The sequence below is a fragment of the Apis florea genome, unplaced genomic scaffold, assembly GCF_048593485.1.
Source record: "Apis florea isolate Af1SG1 unplaced genomic scaffold, ASM4859348v1 contig_3496_pilon, whole genome shotgun sequence".
Taxonomy (NCBI): domain Eukaryota; kingdom Metazoa; phylum Arthropoda; class Insecta; order Hymenoptera; family Apidae; genus Apis; species Apis florea.
In genome coordinates, this window is record NW_028256773.1 from 1,173,381 (window position 1) to 1,194,895 (window position 21,515).

Here is a 21,515-nt window from a genome sequence, read left to right on the forward strand (position 1 = left end):
CCATCCCCCGATCGAACAACTTCAGAAAATTTACAAACAATCCGATTCCGCCCCGACGAGATCGTGTTCTACCGACCCACCCTATCCGCGAGAGTCGACGAGAGGACGTGCTTTTCCACCGTTTATTTTTAACCTCCCCCTACACTCCCCCCTCCATGGCAATAAGCGTGCCAAGAGAACGGGCCGCGAATGGGGTTTAACGCGCGTAATTTTCGATCCACGTAACCGTTCTCGATCCACCTCTCCCCCTGTCTACCTGGCTGTCGACAGTTCCGATTATTTACATACGTGCAGGTACGCGTGCAGGCGACGACGCGGCGACCTCCAGCGCTACGTGCGCACCGCTCCGAATCACCTGGTAAAAACATGCAAGTAGGCCAGATAGTCGGTGCCCTCCTCCTCCTCCTCCTCCTCCATCTCCTCCTCCTCCTTCTGTCTGGATACAACGCGACGCAATAATTCACCGTAAACTTTCGACGTTGTTGATCCCGGTCTCGGTGCCCTCCTCCTCGCGGTGTTCGCCGCGCCTCTTTGTCTCCTCTCCCCCTCCTCCCCAACCCCTTTCACCCGCGTGTTGGATCGTGTTTCCCTCGATGAGAGAGGGAGGGAGGGGAGCAGCACACGGGGGAAGAAGAAGTCGGTTGGAAGGTGTCGGTTTCAAGTACGAGCAAACGTCCTCGGGTGTAATGGCGGTGATGGTGATAGGTCGGCCTCTGATGTGTTGTAAGAATTAATAGAAAGTCGAGAGAGTGGAAGCGTTTTTACTTTTTTTTTTTTTTTCCTCTAGGTTTCGAGGAACCGCGAAATCGGTGAACAACAGCTGCGCAATTCCTCCGCTTCCTTCCGAATTTTTCGAGGGGGGAGAAGGCAGGCTTGCGATTCGAGATGGATGAGTAGAGTGAATTTTTTTTCGAACAGATTATATCGTTCAGGAATACGTGTATATCAGTTTGGATGGATAATGGTTAACAGATTCAATTATGTATCTGGCTCGTTTTTTCTAATTACGGAGTTGTTGGTATAACGTATTTATTTCGTTCGTAAGAAACGTTTCGTGCAATTGGAGTCGGTTGGAGTTCGTTTAATGGGGCATTGATGAAGATTTCGTTCCATTAAATAGAGTTTTTTACTGCAAGCTTATAATTCGCTCGGATAATAGGAATCCACTAACTCTCTCCCCACCATTACAGTTTCTTTGTTCGTGTATAATAGGATGTTTATGTAACCGGATTTATACTCGCCTTATTTGAAATACGTCATTTTTACGCGATTGTTTTCAACTAATATCATAAGTTCGGATAAGCGTTATGCTGTTAGTTGGCTCGCATAACGCGACAACGAGTCGAGATTCGTTCACGATGTTCATTCGAATATATACACACTTTCGGGTATAGACCATAATTCGAGTTTACTTAACTGTGACGAAAATTTTCATTCCGTTGAACAGAGGATAATTCGCGAATTCCACGCTTCGCCTCGGATCATTTTAATATCCCCAAGGATTATAAAAAAAAAAAAAGAAAGAAAAACGATCGAACGCTCAAAGGAGCTAGAGGAGGTCGTTTAATCGGCGCACAAAATTCCAATAAACGCAATTTCTCTCGTTTCCCCATTTTTCCACGCTATTATTTCAATATTCCAAAGGTTAAAAAACGATCGAATATTCGAAGAAGCTGAGCCAGAATTCACCTAATCGATCGGACGATCAATTCTCAACTCTCGATTTTTCGCGACTCCATCCATTTTTTCGGATATCCCGTTCAGATCAGAAACGATCGATAATCCGAATAAAACTCTGTTTCGCGATTCAACACGCTCCGCGTGCGATCATTTTAATATCGCGAGGGTTGGGAACGACAGGCCGTTCCATTGTGAACGTGCACGCTCGGCCGGGCACAAGAGAAAGTCGGCAAGAATTTTTGGCGCGAGTTTCTTTCTCGCGTGGGAGGGAAATTAAACTCGAGATCGCCTTGTCGATCGATTCACGATCACGATTCGTTCGCTTTGCGAAGCCGATACCGATCGTTCCTACACATATATATCTCTATTCCCTCTCGTACCCTTTCTCTCTTTCTCTCCAAGAATACGTCATTCCCCTACGTGCAACGTTTACCAATATATACCAAGAATAGAGAATTGAGATTCGATGCGAGAGGAATTGGAACTTGTTGCGCAAGCGTACAGTGGCGCATCGAAATTTCCTTGGCCGATTGTCCGCCGCGAAATCGGACGGCCGGCTCATGTTAATTAAATTTAATTGATCATCGCGCTGGCGCCACGGAGTGTTCGATCGGTGGCCGCCGTATCAAAGGGGATGGATGCCAACGCGTACGCCGTTAATTTATTCCCTGACCGCGTAAGAATGCTCCCCGCGACGACCATAAATTTTTTTTCTCTCTTCTGGGCCCTGTTAACGGTTCGAGGAAAAAGGAAAGAAAAATCGGACGAGAAGGCTCGAACCGCAATCCTTCGCGTGCCGCGTGATAACAGATCATTCAAACAGTCCGTTCTCACGGTGTTGCGGACTTGTTGCCACACGAACTCGTAATAGGTGGTTGTTATTCTTTTTTTTTCATTCGATTTCGTTTCGTTTTCGTTTCTTTCTTCGTTCGATGAAGATTTCGTCGCATTTGTACCGCGATCTTTTTTGACAGCGTTTTTACGACGATCGGTCGTCTCATCGTAAATAACGATCGTTCTCGATCGTTTTAATTGGAAAGGATTATTTATTGAAGTGAAATTGTTAAAAAATAAAACCGATTTATCGCCGAATTAATTATTCGTGGGGATTGATTAAATGGGCATAGCGTGCAACCTTGATAAATAATCGATCGATCGATTAAAATAAAGAAGTCCTTTTTGTTCCATAACATCTCTTGTGCGATAAATAACAAAAGTATTGTAAGAATGGAAATAGTTTAAACCGATTGTTAACGCGTTACTTTGTGCATTAGAAAAATAACAGGCCACGTTAATTAACGAGTAATATTGTGATTAAACAGGCAAAATATTTTTTTAAAAACTCGTTTTAAAAAAACAATAGACTTTTAAAACACTATCTCTGATAAATATGCGACTAATTTCAAGTGGACAAGGTATCGATGATCAATCAAAAATTGATTCGACTTAATAGAAGCAAAATTTTTATTCGCTCGATTATATCAAATTTTCCCTCGTAGACGAGTGTTACTCGAAAGAAAATTGAAATTCGATTTCGAGAGATTAATCTAAAGTAATTCGATTCACGATTCGGAAAACATTTCCCGAGAGAAATGAATCCCGTTCCCGGAATCATCGTGGCATAAATATCACGACAAACGCGTGTGTTGTTATCCTCGATTCTCAGATGCACGCCTCGAGATGATGCCTCGAATTCGCTAATTCCGCTTAATTTATTCCATCATGAGCGTCACACTTATCCAAGAACGCGGCATCGAGGAGGGAAAAGAGAAGGGAGGAGAGGGAAAGATTGAAGAAAAAAAAAAAAATAGCAACGAACTTATCTAGGGATTACGTAATATCCAAGTCGCGCGAAATATTGCGGGGAATTAGAGACTCGCGACGAAAATCGTTCAAGGTTCCGGTTACGTCGGATCGTGACGCGTTTTAACCAACTTTCTTGCGCCATATTGCATAATATCCGCACCGATCGATATCCACGTTACGGCGTTACGCGGAAAATAAGAAGGAAGAAATAAAAAAAAAAAAAAAACGAAGATTCGTATCTTCCTACGGATAAAGAACACTCGTTTTTCTCTCTTTCGAACGATATCTCAAGGTAATTCACCGGAAATTCGATTAAAACGGCAACTCTATCGATCACGGGCGAATCTAGGCGAGCAGTCGCCCTTACTGCGCACTAGCGTCTACGTAACTCGCAATCTGATTGCCCCGCTAATGGGGCAAACGGGGAAGCCACAGAAGGCAATTGACACGTGTAAACAACGGATTGCGTTCGAACGTTCGTCGCAGCGACGAAAACGTTTCGTCGAATTCGCGCGAGATGGCCGGCGACGTTGCTAATAATCCGATCTGCCAATTCATTCTCTCTCGTCTTTTATGTATCGAGGAGGAATGGAAACTCTTTGGAATTGTTATGTTCCACGAAATGGTGTAAACTCTTTGGGGGAAGGGAACGAAGCGACGACGATTGGACGAATTCGTGGAAGTGTGCAGCAAAGCGCGGTTGATTCTCGAGAGGAGGGGGAACAATGGGACAGAAATGTCCGAAGGAACGATCCTAGAAGCGGTCCCACTTTGTTTTCGAGCCGAGGTACAGGTCGTTTCAACAAGGAGAGGGGGGGGGGGGAGAGAACGGTATCGTTTCAGGCCTTAATGGCCGTATATCGTAAAGTTACGAGTGGTTCTTAATTGGTGGATAACTTCGTTCTAATGACGTAATTAGTTTCTCGACCAAGTTGCCGATAAGTTTACCGATCGGAAGGACACGGTTACCGTTTTAACGACTTGAAAAGTTCAATCTTTTTACCCTTTTAAGCGCAATCTTTTGCGGCATCTTTGCAGAATCCATTACCTCGTTAACTATATACTCTTTTCCACGTATATTATATTATATTACTTCTCCCTTTTGGAGCTTTCGCCCGAAACTTCGATCGACAATCGAAACATCGTCCACTTGTATAAATTTATTTCAACGACAAAAATCCAAATAGATTGGAACGAATTATATCGCGAAAATACGTGCAGGACTTTTTCTCAAGCAACGAAATAAAATTACGCATCTCGTCAAACTTCAAAACTTCACACGCACGCCTTTAAAACAGCTCTCCCCACAGCAAGCAAGAAATCCAGAACATGTTCCGATCGTGTTATAAAATGGGTTCGGTTAAAACGTAGAACACGGTATTGCACAAGAAGATGCAATACTATCCGCGCGATACTCGCCCGATGCCTCGACAAAACCGACCTTATACTTCCCTTCGTCAACTTCGTGCCTTGCACACGCATGTCCACGCGCATGATCGTGATAAGAGAAAATAAGATTCGCGGGAATGACGCGGCAACCCTCCCCTCCCTCCTCTCTTTTTGAAGCGACCTGTATACAGACTTATGGCGCAGAGAGCCAAGCACCCAGTTTATGTAATACCCGTGGCAGTAGTAGATATACGTACCTGTCCACGTGTGCGGCGGTCACACGCGCACCGACACGCTCCGCTCGCCTAGCGCGCACTCGTGCACTCACACATACACGGACGGGCGTCGCGGTCTCGCGCACGCGAGCCCGTGCCGCGAGAACTGCGCCGCGACCTACTTGTCTAGGCCACTGTGTCTGCGTTTCTATGTAAGGCTTACGTTTTGTGTGAAATTCGCGTCCGATGCGGAATCGCGTATACACTTTCCTGCCAGATTCCAGGCGATCGCCGATCCTCGACGAGGCGGATACTCGTCTCGCCGCGTAATCGCATCCTCCTCCATCGCGAGAATGCGTCCTTTGCGAGGGCGAGTGTATCGGTGTATCGATTTTAATACACGTGGGCTGATATTGTTATGGAGGACGTTACGTTTCGACATATATATGATCTAGCTTGTGTTTATATATATATAATATACGAAATTCGTTTGATGCAATGTGTCACGATTATTGGATAATATTGGACAATTGTTGAATTTTAAAAAATTGGCGAGAGAATATTATATTACTGATTGCATTACTTTTTATTATATTCTCTCTATGGAAATTCTTAGGGGAGATCCCCGTTTCGAGCTCCTAGCCTTTCCCACGAATTGGTATTTGACACGATTCTGCTACTTTTCGAAGACATCTGGTAAATTGAAATCGATCGATTTCGCGGTTTCGAAACTCTGAGCTAATCTAAGAGGAAGTTGGTCGACGCTGGATTGGTCGACCGGACTGGACGGTACGCGCATTTTCTCGAAGGAAGGAAATCCTCGTCGAATAATAGAGCGTCCATTGTTAGACCTCTTTCAAACATCGAACGCATTCGTTAATTTCCCTTGCGTTTTTTCCTTTCGTCGAAAAATCGAACTCGAATTAATCTTTTCGCACGAAAGACCCGGAATAACCTCGTATCGCGAATTAGAGGCAGCGAAATTCGATCGATACGTGAACTTGGAAAATCGTGAAATTCGACCGTATTCTCACGGAGAAGTCGATCGAAGAACCGGAAGACATCGCGCAACGTTCCGATCGCGCGGTGTTTGTTCAGGTCTGGTGGACCCGATGCGCAGAGTGGATCGTCGGCCACCGCTGTCGGTCTAAACAACAATTAACTACAGTTACAAGTGCGCTGGATTCCGGGGAATCTGGAACGCGACTGTAAAAAGCAAAGTCAGCGGCGTGTTTCTCTCTCTCTCTCATGCTCGTCTCCTTTCTCCATCCTTCCCTCTCTCTCCACCCCCTCCCTCGCTCCTCCGGAGTTCCGCAGTCGATTCCAGTTTATAACGGCGACGTTCGTGATGCTCTCGAATAGCTCGAGCCAGGTACGCAAGGAGGGGAAGACACGAAGCCTGCTTGGAAGGAGGAGGAGAGGAGGAGGAAAAATCGTGCGAAACACAACGCGTTTCGCGAAAGAAACACGAAGAAGGAACAAGAAGGAAACTCTTCTTGCAAAAGTAGCCGAAAAAGACGGAGCGAAGAGGAGAGAAACGGAGATAGAGGGGATCGAGACGGAGGCAATTTCTCCGGAGAGATGGGGGCGCGCGCGCTTTCTTCGCCCGGCTCTGGCGCAATTTTGCGCAATGCAGGTCTGCGGGGGTACAACAGCCACCGAGTATACCGCTCTCACTGGCTACGTATTTCGTTCGGTTGAACTGGAAACCTCTCTCTCTCTCTCTCTCTCGAAGCCAGGTCGACTTTCAGGTCGATTCGTGAGGGAGAGGGGTCCAGACGGCGCTGTCGTCGGCGGACGATCACGTCAATGGTGTCAGCCGGGGAGACGGGGGGGGGGAAGCCCCCTCCCCCTCGCAAGGTGGGAGGATTTGTTTGTAAACACGGCCCGAGTCAGTCGAGTTGCAGATCGCTCGGGATGCGGAGGTGGGAATGCCGAACGGGGGAGGAAGAAGAGGGGAGACTTTCTCCCTCCGAAGGGGGTTACGTAACCTGAGCGCGCGCCTGAGTCGGCCGTCTGAGCGTTCCGCGGGGACGACCCACTTGACCCACTGTCCCTCTAAGCGCGGCCTCATCGAGGCGGAGATCGGCGGGCGAACGGCAGACCGGAAACGGGAAGGGTCGGGTTGATCACCAATATGCCGGGAAGACAGGGAGGAAAGTTGAAGCGCAGGAAAAGGTGTGGAAAAATTTGGGTTAAGGTGGTTTATTTATTCGTGTCGCGAGCGATGGTTGGCGTTGGAGGAGAAGGGAGGGGGGGAGGGATCTTAAATTGCTTATTGCTCGAGTAAACGGGAGCCAAATGATGTATTTTTATGCCAATTTTTGTGTTTGTTTTGGAATCTAAAATTGTGCATCGAGAATAACTCGTATTATTACGGGTTTTTATTAATATCCTGTAAATACAAGATATCGCAATATCCTATGCTCCTCTTTCTGTCTAGATTAAAATGATTTTGGAATTTCTCGCTATTTTTATTATTGTTCTTTGCGCTCTTCTATGGAAAATTGTATTATTTGTAAATTGTTGTATATATATATGTAAAACGCGATTTTTTTTCCAGAATTCTGGCATATCAGATCTTGGAATTCGATGCTTGTAATTGCGAGGTTTTTAAAGTAAAGTCAGAAAATACTTGTGTATATATACCTTGTCCAGAATCTAGAATCAAGAGTGCAATGTATTCCTCCTCGACAAGGCTGATGGAAAAAAACAGAAATGATAAAATCAGTTCGGTTTTCCCGTATCTCTCTGTGAAATTCTAGATTTCAATTCTAGATTTTACCGAAGAAAAGTCTAAATCACATCTCCGTTCTCGAGATGCTTGTTTCTAAGATAATTCACGGCTACTTCGACTCTCGGTCACTTCGACTTCCGTTTACCACGTTTCGTTACGTACACTTGAGGGGGAGAGATGCATTCGTTGATGCATCGTTTGGCCATCTCATTGAATATTTGACGTCGTTAGCCGAATATTCGTATTCGACGTTTCCTTAGCTAATTCGGAAACCGACCTCCAGATCCGTCGTTAGATACGTTTTTAAACGCGGCTGGCCAACGTGAGCCGGTTACAAAAGAGAAACTTTGTGGACAAACGGCCGCACACTTTCTTCTATCGCGACCACGTATTCCCGGTATCAGGATCGTCGAATCAGTGGACGGAATTCTTCCAACCGGTAAACAACGACACGGTTAAATATATATGTATATACAATTCTCGGTGTCCAGAGACTAGACGGCTCAGTTTTTCGAGGGGTACAGATTAGATCGCATTGAATCGAGAGAGGCAAGAATTAGAGGACACATTGGAGCGTGACCTATTTGATCCATTCCATCGGAGCGCACCAAGTGCAATTCGGGTCGCTACGGTCGACCAATGCACTCGACCCACTCGAGATACGAACGAGCCATGTCCGGTCCATCTGCCACGAATCCTTAAATAAACGACCCGTGAATCCAGCGGCCGTGTTAAAAATATTTCAAGTCTTTCTAAAAGTTCGTTTCTTCTATGGAAAAGTTCACGAGATGCCAAGGATGGTTAGAGGCGATGTCGGGTGGAAAGGTCAACGTTGAAAAGTTCACCTCTCTTACGGTGACGGAAATCTCTCAGATTATTAACGGATGTTAATTAAATCGGAATATTGAACTTGTTTTAAAAATAAGTGTGTCCACGATGAATTATATCCTTTCATTAACGGTGCAAGCTTAACGATATTCCAGAAACTGAGTATCTACGAGTCTGCAAGCTAGCTTTGTGATCGTATCGTGGATGGATTTGATGGAAAAAGATGTCAAAAGTTAAGGGAAATGACTTAGCTTTCGACTAGCTGAACTTTTCCGCGTAAAAATTGAAAAAAGTTTCAATATATTTTTTTTCTGATTAATTTTTTAATTGATCTTAAATTATTGCTACGTCCAAACTTAAATCATCATCCTCTTTCAACCGTGTATACGTACACAGTTTACCGCTATCCTCGTTCTAAACCTACTTGCTCGCGTGCCGATCGTTGCCTCGTAACAAGTCAGCCAATCGTTCCCAAACGCAAATTACCGATCAGACCGGGTTTAACCGAGATTGATACCGCTCTCTCTCTCTCTCTCTCTCTCTGGCCAATTAATTCCCATCCATTAATGCCGTAGACGGTTTTCCATTTAATTGGAACACCTGGACGCCTCCGTGGCGGCGTCGAAATTTTCAAACCGATTCCAAACGCCGATTCATCCATCAGCGCGGAAACGAGTGAGTCTCTTTGCTCGACCCACTCGAGAGAAGACCGGAACGAGTCGTGTCCGGTCCCGATGTAATCCGTAAATAGACGGAGATCGTTGCCAAACCGGCGACGGTGGATCATAGGCGAAGGGGGTAGCGCGACATCAACGCGGAACGAAAATAGTCGGGATTAGTAATTACCGCCCTCGATGAATTACGCCGTTTTTCCTTCGTTCCTTTCGTCTCATCGTGAGAGGAGGTTCGATCTCTTGGGGGAGATATTTTTCGATTCGAAGAAATTATGTTAAAAAAAAAAAAAGTTTCTTTCATTTCATCGTGCGATATCGAAATTTATTTGTTTTTCTTTGAAGCGTTTGTCGCGTAGGATGTTATTGTTAGGAGAGTTGAACGAATTTAAGAGAAACACGATTAGAAATAATTTATTTTTTCGAAAATTATTCAATTGTTTTCAATGAGGTATTCGAGGCGAATGTTCGATAATCCGATCATTCTCTCGTAATAAAAATGAAACAATTTTTCTCCGAAATGGAAATCGTTTAAGGGAGGGAAAAAATTCTTCCCTCGAAGGAACAAATAAAATTAGACTTTATCTCGAAGATTCTCGTCACGCAAGATAGAAACGATGACGCGGTATATTTGCTTTTCTACCGTAGGTGGCCACGAGCGACCCATTTCGGCCAGTGAATCCGCGAAAATAGACGCGATGCATTGCCAAATTCGTACCGCGAACAAAGTTTCGAAGCCCGTGCCGTGTAGGGATGATTTCGTTTCAGGAAAATCGTCTTCCATGTACTCGAGTGGAACGACGTTCCAAATAACGTCGTAATTCTTGCCACGCGAAAGATTCGTTTCCTCCTCGAAACCATTGTTTACGACCACGTTTCCTTCGTTCTTCGCCAAAAGACACCAAAAAAATCATTTCGATTATTCGAATCTCCATTGAAAACTCTCTCGAACGTGAAACATGATTCCACGTATCCTTCATTCAGACACCGTTTCGAAGAAAAGAGTTATAATTACGAAAAATGATGAAACAATGATACGAATATGAAACTTGGAAAATATAATACTCTCTTAACCGGTCATCGAACTTATGTATCGATATTAATATTAATCGGAGAGGGAGAAATTTTCGAGCCCTCAAAAGAAAATAGGGGTTGAACGATAATCGCCTCGTGTTTGGTCCGGGCCAATTTATTCGTGAGAGGCCGGAATAATTTGCCAGGAATAGTAGTCGCGGCCGACAGACGCGGATGGCGTCGGTCTGATCATTTCGGGAGTGACCTACTGCCCTTATGCGGCGCGCGCTCGATCCGCCGCCACGAATCACGCGGTCGAAAAACCGATTGCGTACGATCGGCAAAACAAATGTTAAACGGCGAGTGCGTGCCACGAACAGCTTGCGAAGCTCTGGCCTTCTTGCGGCCGAGTCGAGCGTGTCACGATCGCTATGTCGCCGAGTTACGTCGTTACGTAAGGACAGATCGAAAGGGTTGATTCGTTCGACTGGTCTCGTACGTGGTTTTTGCGATTACGATTTTACGTGGTTAATTGTAATATTGATATAATTGTACGAGATATGCAAAAATTTATCTCTTCTTTGTACAGATCGTTGAAGACGCGTATTGTCGATTATTGTTATTGACTGTGTCGCATACATACATTCAATTTCGTGGAAACGGTGTTGGAAACGCGACGATATATATAATCGGTTTATAAGATGGCAGAAAACCATTGATTGCGGTAAAAAATTGGACAACTATTCGAAAGTTGGAAGAAATTTAATATATATGATTTGAAATTCTTTTTATTGGATATAGAAAAGCGAGTAAAATAAAAAGAGGGTAGTCGAGGATAATCTCTTATCCCAGAGATGAAATGTACTTATGTTCGTTAATCTGTGCAATTCCAATTTTTACTGCGCATCTCTCGATACGATCGATTTCAATTCTGCGAATACGTCTACATTCGCGGAATAGAAGACGGCATCGTCTGTGCTTGTTCATCCTCTGAACTGCAAAATTCGCCTATATTTTTGTTAATGAATGAAGGATTCGATCGAAGGATACGTAGTATTCTACGTTAGAGAGAAAAAAAAAAAAAAAAAAGAAATTTAGAAAACGGATAAAACTGTATTTTATTTACATAATATATCGGTATACATTATCTGACCGGCGGAACCTGATGTGAAACTTCGGTACGAGTTGCGTCAGGAATGAAAGTAGACCCGCCAAATGTCATACTCTGTGTAACGGACACTAGCTAAAGAATGTTAAATACCGCAATAAAACATAGATACCTCAAGATTTACGATCAGATCATAAATGAAATTAGGATTCTTTATCTTGCGTAAAATCGTATAATAGATCATCAAATAGGCGAATGATTAAATATTAACCTTGCAATAACCGTTTGCTATTGCTTTCATATCTTATTAGAGTCTTTCAGATTTGAAAATATTTATACAACGTGTTAAAAAAAGAAAAAGGAAAAATTTATGAAAAAAAATAATTTACGATAACGTGAATTATATACGTATACAATGGCTTCGGGATTACACGTGGTATTCATGATACACGTGGACTTTAGAGAGCATAAATAACATTGGCCGCCTTGAAGTTCATATTATCGTAGGTTCTCGCTGCCAAGCTCGCGGGAACTGCGCGTGCAATACGCGCGTGCATTACGCGCGTGCAGATGTTCGTGTTTGTCAAATACAATGTAAGCCTGACTGAAGTTGAACAGAACTTGAGAATAAAGCTCGATTCAATCCACGTGTTTCAATTTATCTACCACGATATATACAATGCTAATCTACTATAAATACAATATTAGAAGAAATATTTGCATATATTTTTTATAAAATATATATCGATTAATCACATCCAACAATCTAATTTCGCGTTATTATAAAAATAAAAGAAATGTGGGCTGGGTCTGAAATACTTTTGGCAGATACTATATCGTATATATAAATACCTACACAAAAATTCTCTTATATCTTAACAAAGTATCCCGGTGTGTTGTTCCAAGGTTGGGAATACGTGAAGCAATGACGAGAGAGTTGAAACATTGGCACAATTTGAGGCGAAAAACGCCCACGTATTTTCAAAATAAGAGATAAATGGCTAAAAGGAGACTGACACACACGTTTCACCGAACCAGAGATAACAACAAGAATCGTGACAAAGATACTCTTGAAACAATTGCACGACAATCGTTCCCTGTCAAAACTCCTTATTCAAAATTCCTTCGAATCAAACGTACGCGCGCACGTATTTTACAAACGTATATTTAAATAACAATTCTCTCTCGCCCCCGAGCCAAAAATCCACAAAGATGTCGAAAACAGAAATTCCAAATTCATAAACGACATTTAAAACCGGCCGGCTACTCCACTTTGATACAAAGATTCGAAACAGCTTCGAAAGTGGTCCTACACACGCCTCGAGGCATGCCTTCGAGGCACGCCATAGCCTCGTCATCACGTAGGAGCGAGGAAAAACAAACGCGAGGATGAAGACAATTTCCCGCGTCGTATACGCGGGCGTTATACAATGTAATCAGCGTGGAATGGAACGGAAGCCCACGTCCCTGGGAAGTCACGTGGCCACCCGGTCCTACGGTCTCTCTCTCTCTCTCTCTCTCTCTCTCTCTCTCTCTCTCTCTCTCTCTCTCTCTCTCCGATACTTCTCACGACACTTCGCGGAACTACGGCACGCCGTCTCGTCCAACCATCCTCCCTTCGACCGACCCTAAGAATGGTTGCCCGTTCACCTTGACCCAGGTCGGGAACGGCCATCGAGCGTGTTCTCCACGCGCGCAAACTTCACCGTGATCTTCTTTTGTTCCCAGTTCCGTTTCTGGATCGCGGCCGAGAGCGAGCGACACGAGCCGCGCGTGTGATTAGGCCTCTGGGCGCGTTCACACGTTACACGGTGGGGTGCACGGTGTGAACGATACAGCTTTTTAGAAAGTGACGATGTTATTATGTTATGTGCCGAGCTACGATAATGGAAGGGAAATTCCGCGTAAACACGGAAGAAGAGGCTTACCTTCGCTTCGAGGATCATAAGTTCGAGAGAAGTCTGGTGGGTGTAATTAAATCGAAACCGGGGGAGGGAATAATAGGGGGATATATTCGCGGAGTAAACGGAATGGAAGAAGAGAAAATGGCTGAATTTAGCAGTTGATCTTGATGATTGTCCCGAGAGAAAGTCTTATAATCTGTGTCTTATAGTTTGTATATATGTTCTAAAAGGTGGATTGAACTATGCGGTTGTGATTAAATATATTGTCACTCGAAATACCGAAGATATTACAAGAATAATTTATTCGGTGGGAAGAAACGAAAGTTTCTCGTTTGGGGGGAACGCTTGTCAACGATTCGCGGACATAATGCATCAGCCTGATCGTTCCGGGACGTAGAAAATCGTCCGTGAGAGTAGAAATCTAACCAGAATGTTCTGGAGAGTAGGGAGTCGATGTTTCTCATGCAGGCACGCATGAGGTTTCTCTAGTTAAAATGGATCGTATCCGAAAAAAAGGAAAGAACGAATGGTACAGATACGTTGCAAATTATTAGCGGAATAAGTCGAGATTCAATTCTCGACTCAAAAGAAATTCGGGTTCTGATGCAGTAAGTAAGCGGGAATTTCGCGCGTAGTTGCAACAGACAATGGGAAGAAGATTCAGCGTGAGGACGATAGCGAGTTTCCTGTTTACCAGCCCACGAACGGGAACGTAGGTTGCAGCTGGCGTTCTAATCGCGAACGTGCCGCTATTCGCACGCTAGTCGCGCTTCTACGTGTGTGAATCGTCTGGCGACAAAGCCTCCAGACTACCTCCATTCACGTCTGTTCGAAGAAAAACGAGGAAACAAGGGAAACGGGAAAATGAGCTGGAGAATGTGCACAAGCCGCGCATATTTATTTTCCCTAGGCGCCGTTCAACAATCGTTTGCTTTGTTTATAAAGTATCAATGAATGAAGATGATTATTTCTACGATAAACTATTACCGATAAACAGATCAAAAATCGGGATCTAAACACTCGTGAAATAATGAAACTGATTCTTAGTTTAAATACAGTTCAGTATCAGTGTTTGAAATTCAATTTTTAATAATCATCTTATTCATTATCGTTCGTTAAGTTTGGATTGTTCTACGGTCAATGTTGAATGACTTGGATAAAATCGAGATTTAAACGCTTGTAAAATAATGAAGTTGATTCTTAGTCTTAATATGCTTGATCAAAGCTCAGAGTTCATTTTGTATTAGGTCATCCTATAAATTTGTGCACATTCTTTATTATGGTATTCAGAGCAATGTGTAATTGCCATGAAAAGATACAACTCATTCTATAATTTCTTTTCATATTTTGACAAACATTCACCATCGTGAAAATCCTGCAGTTAAATTAAATTTTAGTTTCACTAAAATATTTCTAGAAGTAATATTCCTCGAGAAAGTCTTGGAACATTATTTTATGATAAATAAACAAAACTCGGTATTTGATAAAAGAGTACAGTAATTAACACAGGATAATTGGTTTTTCGTCTTTTAAAACCTACAGTAATTAGCTCATAAACTTATTTCTCATTTTCTTTAAACGTTAAACAACGTTTCTTTAAAAATAACTAAATTATACTTTTAGTATATTAAAAATAAATAAAAAATGTTTATTTTAAGGAAAATTCTGGTATTAAGAGATATAATAACTAATATAAATACCTTATTTTCTCGTAGATGCATTAGTGCGAATAGACATACCGATGGCTAGAACGATGACGCCGTCAATGACGATTCTGCTGGAACGGCTTCTCTTTGACGATGACACATCGGCAGGAATAACTGGCCGATTTAAAAGCGGCTGGTTAATCGTTACTGGCGTGTCCGTAATTGCCTCATGTGGCTAATAATAGAGCATCTTAGAGCTGGCTTGATTCAGCATGCCTCCGTGCTGATTCATCTGAGACTTTTGTTTATTGTTTACGTTCCGGAGGCAACAGTTGAGTAACTTTTCTCCCAGTTCGAAAGTGGAATATCATTTTGATGCTTGCTTCGACTTGAATTTAGAAAAATTTGCATAAAGTACTCATAAAATACTTGTCATTTACATAAATCTGAAAAAAGTATGAATAGGATTATTAAAATAATATAAATATATTTCATATTGATCAATTTTTCGATATGCATTTAACGTTAATAATTCTCGTTTAATACAATGTAATAAGATACATTAGTATTTAAATATTTTATGACACTTGTTTCTAATAAAATGTTAGTAATTGATATAAAATAACAAAATTTAATAACATAGGTTAACGAAGATATTAATATACTATTTTGCGTCAAAATAACCTATACTACTGTTTTCGAACAAATACGTAATATATGTAAGAGTATTATATTAACTTCCAATATTTAAACAGCACATATTTAAATTATGGATATTTTATTCTACGAGGTTATACAAGATAATAACTTTATACATTGTGTCTCAAAACTACACTTAATTAAAATATCCGCAAAATGAAAACGGTTTACGGTTTACGGTTTAATTTATTCCTTATCTAGCATGGAATTCAATATATCTATTGTATAAGGTGTATCTTACTTAGAAAGGAACAATGACAACTTTCGACAACTTGTATCGATTTCTAATATATAAACCTGTTTCCATACCTAATTAAGACACCTGCGAAACTCAAATGACGTTTTACTTCATATTTGGTATTCAATATATCTGGCAATACGTATTCCACTTTTGAAGAATTAGAAATAGAGCGACAATAATTTAGAAATAGCTGTACCAAGGAAAATACTTCTAATGCTCAACATTATACTAAACTTCATACTATTTATATATCATATATATATCATATATATATCATAAAATTTCAACTTAATTTTTCATCTAATTATGAAAATCTACGCGAAATAAGATTACTAATATCCTCCACTAATGGATTTTTCTAAAATTTCTAACAATTTAGATATAAATTATTCATTTTTCAGTTTCTACTTACATTTAACCAATATGGCGTAAGATTTTTAAACAGGCTTGTGACGCTACAAATACTACGCACTTTCGTTAAACACTATAATCTAACAAAGGTAACTCGGGAACAATGAATGCAAAGCAGTCATCATTAATTACCATAGCCGCACACATTCTCTCTCTAATTCGACTGTGACCACATTCAATTGTTACACTCAGTTCTAGTAATAGCAATTTTTATTATCGTGTACACACCGACTCCATATTTAGAAACTAATAATATTTGTTCAGCGATATCGCGCCATACCAGGTGCGCACGCAACATACCTAGTCGCTTGTTCTAGGCCTAAAGCCGCACGCACATGCGTCTGCGTTGTAAACATCATCCGTGGGAGCCGCGATTGCAACTGATTCACATTCCATGTGAGCGAGGCCAGTCTCTAGGTCATCGGCTAACGAGCACCGTGGGTGCACCAGATTTTATGGAATTATACCGATAAAGTTGCATTCGGAAATTAATGCAACACAGCCATATCTGACCGCTAGGGAATAGTTATAAAAGAGTAGTTGCTAGAGGGCGCGACAAGTTAACTTATGAGTTTAAACGTTGTCGGGGTGAAAACCGCCATTTGTATTCTGTTGTTAGTGGTCCGGGTGTGTGTTTTCGAAGAACGATTAAAAGGAAAGACCAAGAGGATTTACTACGTCGTTGTTCGTGCACGCGATACCAGAGAGAATACGAAGCTGACCTCCGCGTTTACAACGTTACGATAAATTGCGTAAACGGGTTGTCGCGTGCGCCAAAAGCGACCAGCTCGGATGGAATGTGTCACGTTTCGCTCGCATTTTATCCACTTTGCCCGATTCAATCGATCCTTCCAACCAACCAAGTACGTATCCCATTATTTCCGTATTCGTCTTAAGTTTTATAGATTGAATTCCTCTCGTGATTATTTACCGTTTCTTTGTGCGGTAACATATGTGCGCATCGAAGGTTAGGTTTTATAATGATACGTAGCCGCACGCATCGCCATTGAATCGCGATTATAAACGAGCCACAATTGTTTTCATGCCTCGGTTTATCTTATTCTATACGATGTAATGAAATCCAGACGCTATTATTACTGTTACGCGTCCTCCATTCCGGAGAACGCTCGTAACGCAGCCTACTCATTATCGGCAGACGATATTGATTTAACGAAAAGAAAAAAAGATTATTATAGACGTAAATCGTGAACGCATAAATATATTATTCGATCGATCAGACGATTCGTCTGGATTTTATAGGCACGACAAAAACATGACGTACGAGAATTATGGTTATTTATATTATCGTATTCGCAATAAATGTGGATTATCGAAAGGTAGCCACGCTTTTACTCGTTTGACGTGGATGAGTTTACGCGAAAGTCGCGGACATTTGTCCACAACGCAGAAACTCTTCGAGATCGTAAACAACACGAAATGAGAAACAAGCCCCGCTACTTATTCGCATTCCATTCGTGACACTGTCCATGTTTATTACAAGTGGAAGGACAGCTCGGTGCAACGTTTCTTTATCAAGCGATAGAAACGAAGATCGACCTTCTGTCGAGAGCGCATTTTATATTTGAAAACTTCTTTATACAAATTTTTAATTTCAATATTGAGGTAAATTTATTGATACAATTTTTTTGTTTCTGATGAATTTTTTGGAAATGGTTTTAAATATATCGCAAAGTGAATAAATCAAAACGAAAAGGAAAATTATGATCTGCGCAGTAATAAATTTATTGTTTGAAAAATAACAATGATATCATCGTGTTTTGGAAATTAAGCAACTGTAAACGTATGTTTACGCATATTTTATTTGACGTTTATTTTTCACTGCCTTTAATACTTGTCATATTTTATCCGCATATAGGAAAATGCGAAGTAGACAAATATTTTATAAATTTATTACGTATTTATTACGTGTAATTCTTAATTTAATTTTCAAATAATCAAACATATTTATAAATTTTTTCGTGACAAGTTCATAAAATTTTTTACACAAAAAAACAGCATTTTAATTAATTAGAAATCTAATTATATGTTTCTTTTGTTTAATAAAGTGATCTTTTCGATAAAAAGAAAACACTTCTTTATTCCAAAACATATTTTTTTTCAAAATCAATCCTGGATCACAATCTTCTTCATCTAAAACCACTTGTCTTCATTGGTACAACGTCGTAAATACTAGAAGAACAAGTTTAACCATAAATCGCGTACACGTTTCTACACGTTTACCTTGTTCTAATGATCCAATAAACTCTGGAATATCGTTTATTTACAAACAACTTACGTAAGAATTGTTTGCATACAAAAATAGAAGCACCGGGTATGTTTCAAACCTGGAACGTAGATCGTTCGAGATTTCACGATCGATATAAATATCGCCGCTACATCAGTTACGATAGTTTTTCACGGAACAACTAACTATTTCTATCCTGTCCTTCATCATTCTTCAAAACAGAAACTACAAAATATAATTGATACAAAAATATATTTTATAAAAAATTTTATAACAATAATCACGAAACAGCCGAGAGAGCGGATATTTTTAAAACCAACTGTTCGCTTGAAATATTTTCCCTTTCCTCGATCCGTCGTTGCAAAAAAAAAAAAACAATCGCTTTTTTCAAAAATTTTCTCCACAGCAAAAAATGTCACGACTAATTTTTATTGTTAGATATAACGCGACATCCACGTCTCCACCATTATTTAGATTTTTCCTCTCTGTTCCCCCCCCCCCCCTCCCAAAAAAAAAAAAAATATCAAAAATTCTTTCAAAGTCTCGTCATTTCCCCAATGATTTTTCTCGTGTTTAGCAACATGCTTGTTTTCTTCTCGTAAAAAAGAAAAAGAAAAAATAGAAACTAAAAACATACGTAACAACTAATTATCAGGCATCATCGGTTATATAAAAGGTTGATGGCGTCGTAACACGAGTGTCGCCATGTTTGGTGAGGAAAAAAAAAAAAAAAAAAAAGAAGAGTAAAAAAAAAGGGGGCGACACAACGGAACGACACTTGACGCTTTTATTATCGTTGCCGATGCGTAGACGCGCAATACGGCCGCGGGGATGAGCACGCGCCATCGCCGTCAGATAAACCGTAATTGCGCGAATATAAATGCACGTCATTGTTAGCACATGATACCCGTTACTCGGTAGTAAATCGTGCGATATTTAATACCCGAGGACCGAGGATCGGAAAAACGCCTAATCTAGGAGCATGATGCGCACTGTGCAAGTGTGTACATTGGATGCACGTGCGCATACACCTGTTCTCGTTGCGTTTGGAAAACTGATATCTTGCCGATGAAAAACACCGCTTATTATTCTTTATGTTTGTAGACAATGATTTCGTTCCTCTCGTTCGAATTTTTTTATTACCTCGTGTTATTACGTTTTTTTTTCTTTTTCTCTCTCTCTCTCTCTCTCTCTCTCTCTCTACTCCCGAAACGCAATTCTTTTACGATTCGGTCAGATTAACTCGGCTCTTTGTCTGTAATTATGCAATATTAATAACGTAATAAATTTAATGTTGTGAAGTAAATATTTTATTTTTAGAAATGACTTAAGATCCGGAGGAATATCAAACTGGAATAATAAAACTTAACAAATATAACAAGATACGCTACTGTTGCGTTTATCGCGACAGAAAATTTGCAATTTTTGAGTTATCGACGCGGAAAAAGACCGTTGTTATTTGTATTCTTTATTAGTAGGATCCTGTAAATGCATTTTCATCGCGCTTTTTCAATTTGATTCATTTTAATCCAAGATTCTTATATTACGATAAAATTTCTACCTTTCTTCGTATTCTTCGCGACGAAGTAATTATGTTTCATGGGAAATACAATATAAACTTACTCGTGTCTATCTTCGTTTATCACGACTTATTATTTATCAAATCGTATAATAGTCGATCATAAAATAATCTTAATACAATTCAATCGTAACAAGTGTTATCAAATTCAACAGCGATTCTATTTTATATAAAACTTGATATATGATGAAGCAAATTTTTCTTATCAAATAACGTAATCACTTGCCCGATCATTCTTCGAATCTCACTCCCCTCGAAAGGGGATTTTCTATCAAGAGAAGGGAAAAATTGCTCCCAACATGCATATCTAACTCGTCAAATTCCACACGAACTTTCGCTCAAAATCGGAATTTTCATGTTCAATAAAACACGAGGATTCGAAACAATTATTTTTCAAACACCGTTTCAACCCCCCCATTCGAAACGTTCGTTGTATTCGAGAGGAGTGCGCTTGAGAGCAAAAGAAAAGGAGAAAAAAGAGGAAAGCGACGACGAAACGCGTCGTTTCACGCGGAAAGTAGTCACGATCACGCAGCGTGCACGCTATCGTCAACGTGCAGACAAAGTGGAGTGTCACGACCGATGGGAATAACAATGGCAACAACAACAACGAGGGCAAGTCGGTTGTGTGACGCGATCGGTCGAAAGTCCGGATTCGCCGACGGCCTGGTTTCCGGCGATGGGCAAAAGTCGGCCGAGCAACTGCGGAATTACCGTTTCCGCGAAATGCCGGAATAGAATCGGTGCCGATTATCGATGGTCAATATTTGATTTTCTTACGACTCTTCGCGGAATCGCGCGCGCTTTATCCCGTGTTCCGCGAACCTTGTCGCCAATGCTGATTAAACATCGTTTATCGTCCCTTGCGATTCGTTTTCATATATACCTATATATATATATTAAGTTATAACGTTTATTTTCTTTTCTTTTTTTCTTTTTATCTATCTATTTCGTGAAAATCAAGGGATCGAGAGGGAACTTCTGGCAGAATTTTTTCTTCAATTCTATCTATTCTGTGAAAATTGGCAATAGAGGGATTGAGAGAGAATTAGTTATTAATTTTGGCGAAGTGTTTTTTGTCCAAACGCGAGAAGGTTCATTAAAAGTTATTAGATTCATAAAACGAGCATATAATGTACATTTTCTGTAAATATTCGAAGTGAGTTCGTTCGAAATTATTGACGAGGAAAATAGGCTTTATGTAACAGTGATATAAAGTTGAAAAAAAAAAAAAATTGCTAAATTGAGAAGTGAATAGGATCTGCATTGTCTGCATCCAGGAATAGCTTTCTTTTTTTTCTCTTTTTTCGACGCATTTTTGCGTAATAAAAATAAATAATTT

General features: G+C 40.8%; 1 protein-coding gene and 1 long non-coding RNA gene across 12 annotated transcripts in view; one reads left to right on the plus strand and one right to left on the minus strand.

Annotated features, from left to right (window-relative positions):
- Positions 1-15,863, plus strand: part of LOC147656701 (uncharacterized) — a 94,148-nt gene extending 78,285 nt beyond the window's left edge. The window contains exon 4 of the long non-coding RNA XR_015293711.1: positions 15,068-15,863. This is a non-coding gene — a long non-coding RNA (uncharacterized LOC147656701). The remainder of the gene's footprint in view (positions 1-15,067) is intronic.
- The window catches only part of LOC147656700 (uncharacterized), a 165,817-nt gene that overhangs the window by 81,386 nt on the left and 62,916 nt on the right, over positions 1-21,515 (minus strand). For 3 of the 11 annotated variants that reach the window (XR_015293709.1, XR_015293703.1, XR_015293704.1), the window contains exons 1-2: positions 16,351-16,481; positions 15,053-15,444 (exon numbers count right to left, since the gene is read on the minus strand). The exons of 3 other annotated variants lie outside the window; for them this stretch is intronic. The gene's annotated coding sequence lies outside the window, so the exon portion shown is untranslated. Of the gene's footprint in view, positions 1-5,132; positions 5,288-15,052; positions 15,445-16,350; positions 16,482-16,649; positions 16,715-21,515 lie in introns of those variants that run through there. 5 more of the 11 variants (XR_015293708.1, XR_015293706.1, XR_015293707.1 and 2 more) reach the window with 4 other exon arrangements.